The sequence below is a fragment of the Orcinus orca genome, chromosome 17, assembly GCF_937001465.1.
Source record: "Orcinus orca chromosome 17, mOrcOrc1.1, whole genome shotgun sequence".
Lineage (NCBI taxonomy): Eukaryota > Metazoa > Chordata > Mammalia > Artiodactyla > Delphinidae > Orcinus > Orcinus orca.
Window position 1 is genome coordinate 40,051,147 of NC_064575.1, and position 16,324 is coordinate 40,067,470.

Consider the following 16,324-nt stretch of genomic DNA (forward strand, 5'->3'; position numbering starts at 1 on the left):
CTGTTTTGAAATGATTGACACTCACTGAAGAGTGGCAACTCCAAGCTTGCTCTCTCTTGATCTTGGACTATTTAAGTCTGGAGTGCAGGAGTGGGTTATGGGGAAAGACCATTGGAATTGTTATGTCTTCAGCATAATGGTTATAGCATAATGGTTAGGAGTGTAGGTGCTGGTTCAAATCTCTGCTTTCCACTTGCTAACCATATGAGCTTGGGCAATTTACCTGATTACCTGAACCTCAATACTCCTGCCTATAAAATGATGTTAATAATATTTCATCCCCATAGACTTGTTTTCAATATTAAAATGAAGTCACTTACACCAAGCACTTAATACAATGCCTAGAGCATAGTAAAGTCTATTATTATTACTATTACTACTACTACTACTATTATTATTATTACTGTCACGATGCCAGGTGCTATTTTTCCTATGCCTTATTCCATTATCTTCTGCCCTGTCCCCCCATTTCTGTCTTGTTTCTGTACAAGGGTAGGTTTGTCACAGAGCATTTTCTTTCCCTAGTGTCTGACTCTTAGTCATCAAGGTGACTGGTCCACGACCCGGCATTCATTGCTGCTCGTTGAAGCAACGCATTTTGAGAAGGGGAGTTGGGTATTGATGCCAAGTTGGGTCAAGGAGAGAGAATTTTCTCTCTTCTGCACTCAGAGAGCTAAGTGAAATATTCAGGCCTCAGAAGGAGAATCAGGCAAAGGGCAACATGCTTAATTTCATACCTTAGTGATTAAGAACAAGGCAGACGGGCTGGATTTGAACTCATTTCCGTAATGTACTGACAACGGGATCTTAGGTGCTTTTGTAACCCATCTGAGGCTCAGTCAACATCTGAAAGAGACGAATAACATTATCAGGACCTAGCGTATAGCCTAGTTATAATAAGTGAGTAAATCCTTTTAAAACGTTCAGCACGTTTTTTGGCATATAAACACGTAATAAAATTTAGCTTCTTTGACTACTCCCGCTGCTAATATTATTAAGTAGCTGAGCAGATCCGAGGCCCATTTTTTTCTTAGATTGCACATAATCATTTGGACAACCAGCTCACATTGATCAACCGTTGCTTATATATAAACCCCCATGAACCCAAAGGTGCTTTAACTCTCTCCCAGTCAGAGCCTGTTCTGGGGGCAGAAGCAACACCGGCACTACCCCCGTCATCTTTGCCTTTATTGTCACTACACTCGCCTGCCGTACTGAGCACTTTCTGTTTGCCAGGCACCAAATTTAGCCCTGCGTATGCACTGTATCATATAGTTCTCACACTCAGGTGGGAGACATTATCATCGTCCCCAATTTTCAGATAAAGATGCCGAGGTGTTGGAAAGGTAAGAAACTTGACCCACAGCAAGAGATGGAGCCGGAGTATTCAAACCCTTCTCTCTGACCTCAAGAACCCTTAAATATTAGCATACTACTACATCCTGGTAAGAAAATCTGCTTCCAGCCACTCTGGTGAGAGTAGAAATGATTCTCAGTCCCCACATTCCTCTATTGCCCATGCCACCCTAGCCTCAGGACTAGGGGGGAAAGGAAGTGATCTCTTCAAAGAGCAGCCAAAGGGAACCTACTCCCTTCTGCCTTTTCGTAATCAACTAACCAATATTTTATTTCCTTCTTAAGAGTCCCCACGTGTTCCTTTTGGTACTTAGCTTGGCCTTTTAGAATTCTGACATTCTGTACATGACTCATCCACTGTATTTCATGTTAATTTATTGACGTCAAGTATAGGGTCTTACTCATCCTGAAGTCCAGTTATCCCCTGTCACATCTAACTCTGTTCTTTTCTTCTTGTAGGACATCTGCAGATATTTATTTGAATTTTGTTGAATTGTTCTCATCAATAGTACATTAAAATTTATACAGAAAGTGCTTTCTTATAAGGAAAACCATCGAAATAGATTTCTAGCTCTTTACTTTTTATAGCACTATTGTAGAGATTATAGATCTCCAGGTAATATTTTTTAGATTGAGTTCTTCATATCATCTTATTTTTACATATAATGATAAATCTGAATTTTGTCTATCAAAGCTCCGAGACTTCACTGGCTTGTAACTTAGCTTGTTGATTAGGTGTTGTTGATTTTTCCATTTACAATGATATTTGATCCTGATAAGGATGGGGCTGGCTGGGAAGGTACATCTTAGGGCCATAAATTGGTTTTGTAGAGAACTAACATAAAGATCTAAAGTCTCATCATATTTCTGCAGAACTCATGAATCATTTTATTATAATTCCATTCATCCAGGGAGTATAAAACCATTTTCAAATTGTTATTCCTAATTTGTTCATCTTCTCTTCCTTAGTCTTAGTGAGAAGAGAGCAGGCTGAATGGAAGAAAGTCATTATGACCACTGAGGCCACTAGGGTAGGCATCAGTCCCAGAGTTTTGTTTTCATCTCTCCGCTATTAATATTGGTTAATGTCTTGAGTGCTTACTTGGGGCAAATTACTTAGCCGGCCATGGCAAATGGATTGTGTCATTTCATCCCCTGATAGTCATACAATTAATGTATGTATTATTATGATATCCCATCATGCATACATGGAACAGAGCCTCAGAAGTAGTTATTTGCTCACCAAAATATGGTAGATGTGGAATTTGGACTCAGGTCTGATAGACTCCTAAATCACTCCTAGTGATTTTTACCACGAAATTAAAGTTGTATACCTCTGGAGAGTAGATAGTTTCTAAAATTTCCTCAGCTCTAACGTTTTATAATTAAATTTTTGTCTGATGGCAAGCTTAACAGTTAAGATGGGTAGGAAGGAATGCCAGCCTGTTGAATGGAATTTCCCTGAAATGAGCCAGTTCACTCATTCATTCACTCAGCATGTATTGAATGTTTGCTCTGTGCAAAGGCATTTTAGGCATCACAGTGGAGTGAGCGCCCCTTCCATAGACTCTCCTGCAGCACTCAGAGAAGTCTTGGACTGGTTTGCCTGTTATGGAATGGGGCTTGGTGATAGAAGCCTGGTTTGTCCTCCACTGATAAAACTAAGACATACTCATATGAGTTTATAGGCATCTTGAAGCCGTGGGATAGTAACACACATGAATCTTACCATTTTTGCCTGGGATTAATGATATAAAGGCTTTGGATTTGGGTATGGAAAATGGGTGCAATTATGGGTGTGTTGGTTCTACATATATACGGACATCACGTGTCATCAGCCTGCAGCTACCTGCCATTCCTCACTACTCCTTCTTTTCACAAACCAAACAAGTACCTTCTTATCTCTCCTGTGGATAAGCTCTTGACAGTGGCACTAGGGCCTCCCTCAATAAGTACATCATTGGCTAAACCAGTGGTTTCTCAGATATGCTCATTGAACAACCCTTAAGGTGGATTGACATTCCACTGCCTAGAATAGAATATGGTGTTCTTTAGAAATCGGGGGGAAAAAATAGGCCACCAGATGTACTTTCTTTAATTTAAATTGTTTACATATATGAACAATTGTTATATATGTGTATGTATACTTGTTCATATATATGAATGATTTAAAATTGAATAGATAGATATATACACACACACATATATATATATGTATATTTAAATTTTGGCTTCTGTTAGCAAATAGTAAATTAAATTATTAGCAGATCCATACTGCAGGGAAATAATCAGATTTCATTCAATAGCTTGCTTTTTTGTAGATTTATGGTTGTGATTTTATATCTGCAGGTATGTTTGCTGAAGAAAATATTTCTGCCACTTTACACAAAATTAAATTCATTTAATACCAATGCGGCATGTCTCAAATGTCTTAATACAGTTTTCATCTTGAATCGCATCAGAAGTATGAGATTAGAAACATACCCCAAAATCATTTGAAGATATAATTACTTTCATTTCCCTTATACTTTTGAGACTTTTGAAAAACAAGTATTTAGTTGTACTTATCTGTTTTTGTCTCTCTAAGGATAGCAAACACTGAAACACAATTCTTTTTAAACGTCAGGATTAAAAATATATTGTCCAAGATGATCAAAACTAAGGAAGTGGCAAAGAAATTCAAAACTTTAAACTTTCAAAGGGTGCTTTTTTTGTGAATGTGTAGTACTTGTTCTTCTGAAGGAATTAATCTTTTTAAAAATTTAATTAACTTATTTTTTATTGAAGTATACTTGGTTTACAGCGTTGTTTTAATTACTGCTGTACAGCAAAGTGACTCTGTTATACATATGTATATACATTCTTTTTCATATTCTTTTCCATTATGGTTTATCACAGGATATTGAATATAGTTCCCTGTGCTATATAGTAGGACCTTGTTGTTTAGCCAATCTATATATACCAGTTTGCATCTGCTAATCCCAAACTCCCAGTTCATCCCTCTCCCACCTGCTTCCCCCTTGGCAGCCACCAGTCTATTCTCTATGTCTCTGATTCTGTTTCTGTTTCATAGATAGGTTCATTTGTGTCATATTTTAGATTCCACATATAAGTGGTATCATGGTATTTGTCTTTCTCTTTCTGACATACTTTGTTTCGTATGATAATCTCTAGTTGCATCCATGTTGCTGCTGCAAATGGCATTATTTCATTCTTTTTTTTATGGCTGAGTAGTATTTCATTGTATATATGTACCACATCGTCTTTATCCATTCATCTGTTGATGGACATTTAGGTTGTTTCCATGTCTTGGCTATTGTGAATATTGCTGCTGTGAAGATCAGGGTGAATGTGTCTTTTTGAATTATAGTTTGGTCTGGATATACGCCCAGGAGTGGGATTGCTGGATCATATGGTAGGTCTATTTTTAGTTTTCTGAGGAACCTCCATACTGTTTTCCACAGTGGCTGCACCAACTTACATTCCCACCAACAGTGTTGTAGGAGGGTTCCCTTTTCTCCACACCCTCTCCAGGATATGTTATTTGTAGACTTTTTAATGATGGCCATTCTGACTGGTGTGAGGTGGTACCTCATGGTAGTTTTGATTTGCATTTCTTTAATAATTGGCAGTGTTGAGCATCTTTTCATGTGCCTATTGGCCATCTGTATTTCTTCTTTGGAGAAATGTCTCTTTAAGTCTTCTGCCTATGTTTTTGATTGGGTTGTTTGCTTTTATTGTCATCAAGTTGTATGAGCTGTTTGTATATTTTGGAAATTAAGCCCTTGCTGGTCACATCATTTGCAAATATTTTCTCCCATTCTGTAGGTTGTCTTTTCATTTTGTTTATGGTTTCCTTTGCTGTGCAAAAGCTTGTAAGTTTGATTCGGTCCCCTTTGTTTATTTTCATTTTTATTTCTATTGTCTTGGGAGACTGACCTAAGAAAACATTGGTATGATTTATGTCAGAGAATATTTTGCCTGTGTTCTCTTCTAGAAGTTTTATGGTGTCATGTCTTATGTTTAAGTCTTTAAGACATTTTGAGTTTATTTTCGTGTATGGTGAAAGGATGTGTTCTAACTTCACTGGTTTATATAAGGCTGTCCAACTTTACCAACACCACTTGTGGAAGAGACTGTCTCTTTCCCATTATATATTCTTGCCTCCTTTGTCAAAGATTAATTGTCAAAGATTAACTGAGGTGTGTGGGTTTATTTCTGGGCTCTGTATTCTGTTCCATTGATCCATATGTCTGTTTTTGTGCCAATACCACGCTGTTTTGATTACTGTCACTTTGGAGTACTGTCTGAGTCTGGGGTGGCTATGCCTCCAACGTTGTTCTTTTTCTTCAGGATTGCTTTGGCGATTCTGGGTCTTTTATGGTTCTGTATGAATTTTAGGATTATTTATTCTAATTGCGTGAAAAATGTCATGGATAATTTGATAGGGATCGCATTAAATCTGTAGATTGCTTTGGGTAGTATGAGCATTTTAACAATATTAATTCCTCCAACCCAAGAACATGAGATGTCTTTCCATTTCTTTGAATCATCTTCACTTTCCTTTATTAATGTCTTACAGTTCTCCGCGTATAAGTCTTTTGCCTTCTTGGTGAGGTTTATTCCTAAGTATTTTATTTTTGGGGTTGTGATTTTAAAAGGCATTGTTTTTTTACATTCCCTTTCCGATATTTCATTGTTGGTATAAAGAAATGCAACCAATTTCTGTATGTTAATCTTGTATTCTGCTACCTTGCTGAATTCGTTTATCAGTTGTAGTAGTTTTCATGTAGAGTCTTTAGGGTTTTCTCTATATAGTATCATATCATCTGCATCTAATGACAATTTTACCTCTTCCTGAAGGAATTAATCTTGAAGTTCTACTAAGACTTTTGGGATACCTGTTTTAATGAGCCACTACTTCCTGCCTGAGATTGCACTATGCACCAGAGATTCTAGAATTAGCATAATGAAACTAATAATGCAAACAACAGCAACAAATCTTCACAAACCTTCCTTGCAAGGAAGTAAAGTCCACTGGAAAAAACAGACAAGTGAAACACACATTGAAAATGGCAGTGATTCTCAAACATTTATGTGCTGAAAAATCATGACAAGCATGATACCCAGGGCAATTACTAGACCCCTTCTCCAGCTGGTCAGGTGTAAGGTCCTGTAACTCTATTTTTGGTGAATGCCTCCAGGAGAGTCTGAGACAGATGTTCTCAGTTGTCGTCAACCTTTAGTGTGCATCAGATTTGCCTGAGAATATTGTTAAAACACAGATTGCTGGGCTCCAGTGCCAGAGTTCTAACCAGTTCCCAGGTGTGGCTGATATTGCTGGCCCAGGGACCACATTTTGAGAACCACCTTTCAAAACTCTGCAGTATGCGACTGTGTGTGTTGTGAATGAGACGGGCCTAGAGAACCAAAGGAGGGCAAAGGGACTCTGCCCTAAATTAGCCAAAGGTAACAATAGCAGCTAGAATTGATTGACCCAAGAAAAAATTATAAGAACTTTACCTGCATTTGCTCATTTAATCCTTTCAGTAAGGTACATAGGTGCTACTTAGTGTTCCTCTTTTACAGGGGTGTCCAGAGAAGGTAACTACTTTGCCCACGTCCTAAACTGGTAAGTAACAGATTAAGAATTCAAGTCTAGGAAGTCTGATTCCAGAGCCCACACCTCTACCCCTTCTGCATGTAGAGAGGAGTAAAGGGTTGTCAGTGAAGCCTTCCTGGGGGCCCTGGCCTCTGAGTGTAGATAGAAGGATGAGTGGACATAAAGATCATTATTTGTGTGTGGTGGGGGTAGGGGAGGAAGTATGAGGGCTTCCAGAAGAGCCCGCCCTCCCCATACATCTGCTATAAGCAAGTCTGATGATCAGGAGTCTGGAACATGAGTATGACTATGGGATACTGAGAAGGGTTCTAGAACCCTGAGGTTAGAGTTCTGGATCAGTTAGTAGGTAACAGAAAGTGAATGAGTGATTTACCTTACTTTCCACGGGTAGCAGGAAGTTTGGAGATAGTCCCTCTAGCGTTAGTCCAGCTGCTGAAGGGCATCACCAGGGGACTGGGTTGCTTCGCTCTTCCAGCTTCCACATCTCTAGCACGTCCACATAGCTTCAAAGTGACCCCAGAATCTCCAATAGTGTTCCAACAATTTGGGCAGGAAGAAAGAAAAGGAAAAAAAAAAAGAAATTAAGTAAGAAAAAAAAGGCAGTGTCTAACTCAGAGAGCAAATTTTTTACCACAGATGGTCAGCAGACTTGCACTTAGATCTCATCAGCTCGGATTTTAAACTGGCCACCTTAGCCTTAAGGATAATGGGGTCTCCTAAACCAGGGCTCTGATAGTAAGGAATAAGGAGAGAGTGGTACTGATTAGCAGTGCCTGCTGTCCCAAACAAATATTATCCCCAAACTATTTTTTTTATCCTATATTTTACTTTAAAGAATGGAGGGGAAACATTATGTATCTGTAAATAGCCTTTTAGAAAGGGTACAATTATATAGTTATACAACCCCCTGGAGGGCTCCTTTCTTCTAAAATCTCTTTAAAAACTGTTCAAGGTTAAGGACATTTTTAACTTAATTTAGTAACTTGCAGTCGATTATCTTGGAATGACATCCTCTCTCTGCAGATGTTCTGTCAGCCTTTAGAAAATTCTAGAAGTGGACAGAGAAGTGTTACGGTACATGTATTTGCAATATGCACGTCTTTGAAATGAAATCCATTTAGGGACCAAAAGGCATTTCATGTCTTTGCTATACATTTTCACATATTTGCCTTTCCAGAATTCCTTTGAGCAAATCTGTTAGATGTAACCCATCCGTTTCTCCCATCTGAATTCTTTATTACTAAACATTCTTCAGTATGCTCTCACTCCCCTCTATCAAAGGCGTTTCTCTGGGTCCTCACCCTTCTCATCTCATATGTGAATGCGTATCTTAAACTGAAGCAACAGTCTGCTATGACTTCTCCATAACTTGAAGAACCCGTCTTTGTGGGAAAAAAAGTAGACTTACTAACTTAAAAGGTAAAATGCGCGCAATGTTTCTGAGAATTAAAAACTAAGATAAAAACATAAGCAAGGGAAAAAACTTACAGTGGATCCTTTTCAAAGACTTTATTTTACAGAGAAGGCAACTGAGGTTTAAAGAAAAAATGCGTTAGTTAAACACTAAATAATATACCTTAAACCTCAGTGGAGCAACACATGGACAGTTCATTTCTCACTCACTCAGGAGTGTAGTATGGACTTTGGTGGTCTGAGGGTCAGTTTTCTGCTCAGTTATTCAGGGACCCACCACCTTCATCAAGTGGCTCTACGTTTGTCCTAAAAAGGAAAGGAGAGAGGAAGCTGCAAGCTACAATTATCAACTCGTTATCCTTCAGACATAAACTCTTCAGGTCACCTCTGGTCACATTCTTTGGGATAGAACCATACCCAGATGCAAGCGGAGATGGAGAATGTTGTTCCTATCTTGGTCCTAGTGATGCCTCTACAGGCTGGAGGAGCTAATTAAAGTGTAGTCAACAGCTCGTTGTTTCTGCCACAATGAGTGATTAGCCTAAGGCTGTGGATTAATTATGTGTGTGTGTCACATATACATATAATACACACAAACATATATATGTGTGTGCGTGTATATACATTTTTTAGCATGAGTTGACACATGGGGCTTCTGCCGTATCAAAAGAGTACAAACTGCCTCTTGTTGCTTTTTCTTAATTGAAGTTGACTACTACTATCTATTTGCCTTCATTTTGCTACCTCCCCCCCGACTTTCAGTATTATATGAAAATTCTGAAAGAAATAATTTCAAAGTTTCCAGTGCTTTTAAAGGTAATAGAATACTCAGACCTTAACAATTTTCCTGTGTGAACCTTTTGCCAGACTAAAATAGTTAACTTATGAAAAGTAAATTTAGATTGATACAAAAGAGAAAATAAGCTGATTTTTTTTCTTTTTTACACAAATACCCTGAGCCAGGGTGGAAAATAAATGGAAAACTGGAGGAATTTAGATCCTTTTGTTGTAAATTTAAATATTTTTAATTGTAAAAATAATACAGGCTCATTGCAGAAACTCCAAAATTGAAAGGATTTAAAGAAAAAAGGAAAAATAACTCAAAATCCCATTTCTGATAAATCATCTCTGTAACATTTTTGAGGGTATCTTTTGAAACTTTTTTGTGACGGGGTGCATATAAATACAATGCAAGTATAAAATACCTTTAATTATTATATCAAAGTACAAAACAGTTCTATAACATTTTTATTTAGTAATATAAGTATGATTACTCATCACCTAATAAAAATCTGCAGCATCATTTTTAATGGTTGAACAGCATTCTATTATTTATTTAACCAGTCCCTACTGTTCAACATTTAGATTATTCCTGTTTTGCTTTGCTAAACAATGAGACAAGCATCCTTGTTCATATGTCTTTGAGCATTTGTTTATTTCCTTAGAATGGACTTCTAGAACTTGAATGGCTGGTTGTCAGTTCTGGTACATACTGACATATTGTCTTCCAGAAAGGTTACCGTGCTTTTTATTTCTATCAAGAATTTAACATCCAATGTGGTTTCTTACACACACTCATCAGTACCAGTATTATCAATATCAATACCAGTATTATCAAGTTTTTTAAAACTTTGTCATTCTAGTCAGTAAAATATGACACCTGAATTATTTGTATTTCTTTGATTAATAATAGCAAGGTTGAACATATTTTCATATCTTTATTGGCTGTTAATACTTTTTAGTTTGTGACTTTATGACATCCATTTTTCATCGATGTATAACAACCTTTTATATATCAATGTGTTTATTTTGTTGTTTGTTGTAAATGCAATTTTTTTCTCTTCATTTATTAATTTTTATTTTGTGTGTGTTGAACTTCTTTAATACTGTCAAGTCTATTCAAAAACCCTTTAATGAACACAACAAATGTGGAAAATCAGTCATTCTCCTGCATTTTGTAATCAATGTATTTCCTTTTGGGCAGTATGGAAATGTAAGTTCTTATTTCATCTTATGGTTGGAAAGAATCTATTCCCTCGGAAAGGGATTATAGTCTCCATGATGCAGTAATGGGAGATTTTATAGGATAGGCAGGGTCTACAGAAGAAAAAACCCTAAATCACACTCCATTGGTGGTTGCCTTATTTATAAAAATGGCATTTGAGGTTGTGTGACTGCCATCAGGTAAGCAAAATTAATTTTTAGCATGAAGTACTTCTATCAGCAAGAACAGCCTAGGATAGGCTAGCAGTAAGAAGTGAGGGGTTAGAAGTAAGAAGTGAGGGGTTATGGGATTGGGGCATAGCCTCTGTTTCCTCCAATGCAGCTGGAAATTTAAACTCTGGGGCTCCTGCTTGATCCAATCAGCCCAGCTAGTATGTGTTGCCAGGTAGGGTGAATAGACTCAGAAGTACAAGAGCTTATCCTTGGTCCCCTCTGGAAATGAGCAGAGAATACTGTGTCAAGCAGAGGTGATCAGTCCATGGTCTGGAGACTTGGATCTCCTCACATAGTCCTTAAAGTCAGGGTGAGACAAAATGCCTATACAAATTATATTGATGACAGTATCAATGAGGTGACATTGAGTCCTTTGACCCAACGTGTGTTTGCAGTGTGCCATCCATTAGTAAATGGGCAAAGCCATTTGACAGATCTATGTGATACAATGAATGAATCTGACACTCATAGTTTGAAAAACTGAAACTGTATCCATTTGTCAAGAACAGTGGCTACTTGTTCTGCTTTATTCCCCCTGGTAGAACTAGGTAACATTGCAGGCAGGCAGTAAGACGTTCCGGCATTTCACCCTGGAGTAGCCCCAAAACTGAAGAAGCTGTCTTATCAGTAGTTAGCTCCTTGTCACCAAGAATATTAAAGTAGATTTGTATGATTAGCAAATTAAAGAGACTGTAGTGCCTACCACTACTGTATTCACTAAGGCACCCAAGTTATTCTAAAGAAATCCTCATAATACATTAGGACCGTTTTGAATATTTTTATTTGATTAGCCATAATCTTCTAGTTATACCATCCATCACCATTTTGACCACTGAAACTTGGCCTTCTTTTCTTACAGCCTAGCCCTGTGGTCTTGGGCTAATCACTAACCTGCTTAGATACAATTTTCTTCTCTATGAAATAGAAACAATATTATATGCTTTGAAGGACTGCAGGAAGATGAGCTGTAATGTTTATCAAGTGCCTAGTAAGTAGCCTGGCCCATAATAAATACTTGGCTAATTGTAGATGTTAGTTTCATTTTTAGTTTTATTTCCAAACATTGCTCTTTACTTTTGGAACTCTAAAATTTGTTTTGAGAGTGGAGGACTTGTTGTTTGGATTCCTCCAACACTCTCTGTATATTCTGTACTTCTATCCCTACATCATTTATATTAATGGAATAAATGATCTTTGGTCTGGTGATTCCAAGGTGACGAGGAGCTAAGTGGAGGTTCCGTATACACCTGGAAGTATGGATTTTCATGCCCAGTGCAAATGTGGGAAAGGCATTATTCCCACATTATAAATGGGGTAAAGACCTCCAACTTGAGGAGACTCTGGGTTGAGAGATGAGAGATCCTACAGGGTACCACAGGGGCTTTTATGTTCTGTAGCAAGACTTTGCACCTTATACACTTGTAGTTAGAAGTAAAGCATACCACATAACTAATATCTAGTAAGCATTAGAGTTAGAATAGCTACCATTTAGTTAACGTTTCCTTTGTGTTAAGCATTTTACAGTTACAACATATGGATGGATACTATATTGTAATGGTTAAGAGTGTAGTTTTTTGAGCTAGATAATCCTGGATTGGAATCTCATCTTTATTACCTCTTTTTTTCCTGTTTTATTGAGGTATAATTGACAAAATTGTAAGATAGTGAAAGAGTATATCATGATGATTTGATATACATATGCGTTGCAAAAGGATCCTTCCCATCACGTTAATTAATACATCTAACGGCTCATGACACCTTTTTCCTTTTTTTCTTTTTTTGGTGAGAACACTTAAGTTCTATTCTCTCAGAAAATGTTAGTTATACAATACAGTATTATTGACTGTAGTAACTATGTTATACAGTAGATCCTCAGACCTTATTCATCCTGCAGCTGAAAGTTTGTAGCCTTTTACCAATCTCACCCTCTTTTCCCCACTCACACCCCAGCCCCTGGCAACCAGTTTTCTACTCTGTTTCTATGAGTATGGCTTTTTTTCTTTTTAGATTCCATATATAAATGATATCATTCGTATTTATCCTGTCTGGCTTATTTCATCAGCATAATGCACTCCTGTTTCATCTATATTGTCACAAATGAAAGGATCTCCTTCATTTTTTTAAGGCTGAATATATTCCATTACCTCTTAAATGAGTGACTTTTGGTACATTGTTTACACTTTCTAAGCCTCACGGTTTCTTTTCCTCTGTAAAAAAAAATATACTAACAGGTTATTTTCTGATATGTGGAATGTTTGTTGAATCAACAAATATTTAGCTGAGATCATAAATGTGACACTTAGCACTGTATTAACATTTATTAATACTCTCCCTGTTAATTTCTACAGTAAATTGTATAATAAGTAACAATAATAATAGTACTACTAGTAGTTTTAGAAAATGCATAGGATGTGCCAGGCATCATATACTGTACTACCCTCCTTCATGTGTACCACAAGTTACATGTGGATATCATCTTCCACGTTGTTTCCTTTAGAGAAAATTGAAGCTCAGCAAGATTGAGTAGCTGTTCCAGATGTGAACTCAGGTCTGAATCACTCCACATATAGGTTCTGAATGACTCCATGTCTTTAATTCCACATCTGCATTTGTTTGTTGTTGCTGTTGTTTTCAACTTTTCAAGCATCTGATCTGAAATTCCTTTCTCTTTGGGGAATTTTCCACTTTGTGGGTCTTGGTGAGAAACAGAGCCTTCCTCTCATTATACAAGCTGAACATGTCAGGTACACTGTTTACTCACATGCTCAGTCTCCCTTACAGATGGAAAACAGTCGGGCGACCTCGGGTTGGCCAACTGCACCCCTCTCTTGGATTTTGAATTACAAATAAATGATGTAAAGAAGCAAGGCCAGCAGTGCTGGGTCAACCTCCTGTTTCGTGTTGCTGCTTGGTAGCAAGGCCAGCTAGGACTTATAACATCACTTTGGCCTGATCCTATAATTGCAATAGCATAGCCTTGGCTTTCGGTTGTTTCGTCTGCTTCTAGTTACTGAGGCCTAACCATAAACTTCCAAAAGTTTCCTTTTCTGCTCAAATTAGCCATATCTGGTTCCTGATGATTACAAATAAGACCTTTCCTGATATACAATGATGACCTACTTATCCAGGCAGATGTAACATCGTCCTGGCAGGGACAGAGGGCAGGCAAGTTCCTTGAACAGCTGAACAAGAAGAAAAAGACCTAAGAAGGAAGAATTGAAGGCAGTTCTGCTTGTGTTATAATTCTACCCGCAGCTGCCTCTGTTTCACAGAGCACATGCTAAGGACCATGTCCCTTCCCCTGTAACAGACGAGCAAAGTAGACCCAGGCCTTCCAACCCAGAGACCAGCTGAGCTGTACCATGGGTAATCTAGGATGTGAAAGACTTCACTCAATGTCTGTCACTTGACACATTGCTCCTCTCTTTGGGAGGTAGCTTCTTTGTGTGACAAGAATGTGCTAAACCAACGGTTAAGTGGACAGAGGTGAAAGATGCCAAAATTAGCTACAGAAAAAAAGGCGTAAAGACTTGTATTTTCTGTTATTTGAAGGTGTTAAGACCCCACATAGAATATGAGTCCTTTAAAGGAGAGTTGTGAATGGCCCAGGGAATGTTGAATTTCCATGTGGCAATATGTTCGTGATCGGTCATGATGATGATGATGGTAGCATCAGTAGCATTTATCAGTGTTTCCTGGGTGAGAGGCACTTTATCCTAATGACCTTTTATCCCCATGACGACCCTGTGATGTAGGAAATACTGTTTCAGCATCTTCAGGGTTTTTTTTTTTGTTTTTTTTTTATAATCAGGAATTTACCCTAGATCACAGTTGGGTGGTAGAACAACCAGAACTGGACACTAGCCTTTCCTGAATTCCCAGAGTGTGATCTTAGCTGTTGTATTGCCTGATGCAGAGCCATGTAAATGTTGCCAAAGCAATGAAACGTGTACCTATTTCTAAGAGATTCTAACTCAGAAGCTCTGGGGTTAAGTGCAGAGCAGTTGAGTGTGATTGTCTTTACAGACAGTAGATAACTTAAGAGAAGTTGTTTAAAAGTATATTTGCATATTGCACTGCACTGTCATATCTGTGATTGGTTAGCTATTGAGTAACTAACACAAATCCCAATCCCATCTCTAATCTCATTCATCTCTTGTATGATATTTGACCTAACTGAGGCAGGTTTTTTTTTGTTCTTCCCCACAAACACACATCGAACATCCAAAACATGCTTACCATTTGTGAGCATATTCTCTTAGTTATTGAGGAGTTGAGTAAGAGTGAGAGAGAAGGGCTTCCCTGGTGGCGCAGTGGTTGAGTGTTCTGCCTGCCGATGCAGGGGACGCGGGTTCGTGACCCGGTCCGCGAAGATCCCACATGCCGCGGAGCGGCTGGGCCCGTGAGCAATGGCCGCTGTGCCTGCGCGTCCGGAGCCTGTGCTCTGCAACGGAAGAGGCCACAACAGTGAGAGGCCCGCGTACCAAAAACAAAAACAAAACAAAAAAAAAGAGCGAGAGAGAAAAAGACACAAAAATATGAAATACGGTCATCATGTTTTTAATAACCTTTACGTTGTTAATCCCTCTTAGCATTTACTGCCATTCACTCATTTGTATTATTTGGGGTATAGCAGTTTATTCACACAGCATTTTTACATATGGCTTATCATTTGTATTCTATTTTAATAACACTAATAATTATAGACTATTGACAAACTCATCAGACCCTACATATTCATTTCAAAATCATGAAAATAAGGTGGAAAATGAGGTGTAAAGTGGAAAATCTATGTGTACGTTTTCATTGGTGGAATGAGGAGCTACCTGAATATATCACTCCTTTAGCTTTTCCTTCAAATGGTGCACTTTTTCCTCCATGCATAGGAGTCCCTTCCATTAGGTAAACAGTAGTCTTGAGGGCAAACCTCAGAAGTAGAAACGGGAGAACTTTTCAGTTATGGTAAAATCAAACATACTTTTCTTCAGTAGTGAAAAAAAAAATTCTTCATGAGAAGTTCAACCACCGTGAGTTCCATGGTGAAAAACTTTCCACTTATAGATGCAACTTCCCCCAGAATTCTGAGAAATGTCGGTAGTGGAGAGGGGTGTTGCGTACACCTGTTTCATTTCCCTCTGACTTTTCCTTCTCCTTTCTCTATTGACGTTAAAATCTATAGTGAAAGCACATAGTAAGCAGTCTAGGACAATTGATATGACATTTGATCTAAATCTCCAAAGTCTATTTTAGATGGGGATGCTGTGAGAGTCACAGGAGGGGAAAAAATCTAGAATTATTCTTATGTGATCAAATGTTCTAAAATAACAAAAGCAAATCTTATTTCTAGCTAATAACATAGCATTCCTTATGTGATGTCATATTATGGCAGAAAAGAAATATATGCGTCTATTTTCTTCTATATTAAAACTGCTAAGGAGTGGGGACCAATGAACTAAATCAATTGTTTTGGGTTCAAGTTGTAGCTTTTAGTAGCCATCCTTCTTAGCAAGTTTTCAGAAGCAAATGTAGTTCGTTTACTATCACCACTAAATGTGCAGTTGTGTAGATTTGTGGAAAAAAGTATTATCAAATATAGATACTTTAAAATGATTTGTGTAAATTTATCTATTCATATTATTATTCTCCCCAAGTAGATCAAAATATACTATATACTATGTTTTTCTTCTATAGCTTAAAAGGGGAATGTATGTTGAA

At 37.8% G+C, this 16,324-nt stretch overlaps 1 protein-coding gene across 1 annotated transcript in view; it reads left to right on the forward strand.

The window, feature by feature from the left end:
* LOC125961770 (metabotropic glutamate receptor 7-like) overlaps positions 1-16,324 on the forward strand; it is a 122,131-nt gene that overhangs the window by 12,384 nt on the left and 93,423 nt on the right. The window contains exon 4 of the mRNA XM_049700663.1: positions 2,326-2,387. The gene's annotated coding sequence lies outside the window, so the exon portion shown is untranslated. The remainder of the gene's footprint in view (positions 1-2,325; positions 2,388-16,324) is intronic.